The sequence below is a fragment of the Orycteropus afer genome, unplaced genomic scaffold (genome assembly GCF_000298275.1).
Source record: "Orycteropus afer afer isolate SDZICR_OR568_19922 unplaced genomic scaffold, OryAfe1.0 scaffold00162, whole genome shotgun sequence".
Taxonomy (NCBI): Eukaryota; Metazoa; Chordata; class Mammalia; order Tubulidentata; family Orycteropodidae; genus Orycteropus; species Orycteropus afer.
Window position 1 is genome coordinate 7,210,926 of NW_006921749.1, and position 780 is coordinate 7,211,705.

A 780-nucleotide genomic window follows, 5' to 3' on the forward strand; every position below is an offset into this window, starting at 1 on the left:
TTTTTTTTTTTTTTTTTCTCTTACAGTTTGGAGGCTTTAAATCCTAGTTCAAAGTGCCAGTCTCTAGAGGGTGGGTGAAAACCTCCTGCTCCCGGCCCACTGAAGCTGGAGGCTTTTCTTCACTCACATATCTACTGGCTACTGACAAGCCCAAAGTTGACAAATAAAAAGGCAAGGCACTGTCCTGATGTTACTAAACAACATGACAGACCACTAATTCAAGTCCAGATGAAGCCCCAAGATCAGTAGGGTATGGCAGGCTGTTGAACAATGACTTGGCTAAATGCAGGGTTTAAGTGTGCCAAAGGCTAGAGACCATTCCTAAAGCTGCTTCTTATAGACTGGAAGCAGACCACATCCCTAAGGCAGCTATTTAGCTGCTTGCGGTAGATCCCATGACAGAGCTGATTGCCAGTCTCATCATGGAAAATAACTAACACCAGCTGCCCAGCCACTCAACTAGGCCCAGCCAAGTTGATGTACAAATTTAACTACCACACCAGTCTATTTCAACTCAAGTTTTGTTGTTGTTGTTGTTAAGAAGTATTTATAGATACTTACTTCTGAAACCTTAGTTAAAAAGTAATTACATAATAATGTGTGTGTCTGTGTGTGTGTGCACAGATTGTTAACTAACTTCATTTAATATAAGTTACAGTTATTAACTTATATTAAATAATAAGGAGCTCTGGTAGCATAGTGCCTAAGGCACTTGACTGCTAACCAGAAGGCTGGCTGTTCAAATCCACCAGCCACTCCTCGGAAGGAAGGTTGGGCAAT